Source organism: Panicum hallii, unplaced genomic scaffold (assembly GCF_002211085.1).
Source record: "Panicum hallii strain FIL2 unplaced genomic scaffold, PHallii_v3.1 scaffold_55, whole genome shotgun sequence".
Taxonomy (NCBI): domain Eukaryota; kingdom Viridiplantae; phylum Streptophyta; class Magnoliopsida; order Poales; family Poaceae; genus Panicum; species Panicum hallii.
The window spans coordinates 67861-68614 of record NW_020356197.1 but is presented as its reverse complement, the minus strand read 5'-3'; positions in this window follow the sequence as shown (position 1 = coordinate 68614).

The window sequence follows — 754 nt, the reverse complement described above, 5'->3', positions numbered from 1 at the left end:
AGCCGTCCGCCTGGAGTGGGTCCGTGGCGTGAGAGAAGGTCGGGGGATGACCTCTCAGGAAATCCGCACGCCGATCACGGGGCTGAGGTGGCGGTGGAGGTGGTAGCTGGGCGTGGATGTGCTGCAGAGCCTGAACAATGTTGTTCAGGGTCGCCATCATCTGCATCTGGAGCTGGAAGAACTGCTCCGGGGTCAGTGGTGGCGGCATCGGTAGCGGCTGACCAGTACTCTGGTTGTTCTGCTCCTGCTGGTCAGAACCGGAACCGGTGCGCCTGGTGTTCACCATCTGATTGCAACAAACGAAAATTCATGAGAACGAGATATTGTGCAGCTGTGGAAATGAAACTTCGGTAGGATACGACAGAGAGAAAGGAATATAGGTTTTACCCCCAACATTCTAACTCAATTTTTTTTTATTATTTAGTTCAAGTTGGGTTAGGGTCGATTTGCATAAACAAATTTAACTACTAAACTATGCAATCAACCAAAGATCCAAATCATACATCTGCACAATCACAACCATTCAATATTCACAACTTAGTCGAGTTTATCACACCACTCGACTAACACACTCGTTCTAGCGTAGTTTCATCGGGACAACCTAAACTTTTGGCTTATAAGGTTAGGCGACTCAAGCCAACGTCTACGGAAAGCTCAAGCTATTTCTCAGAAAAGACAGGAGAGATAGCAAATCAAGGACTTGAGACTCAAGGAATAGAAGCAAAAATGAATGTTTGGGTTTTGCGGAAGCAGA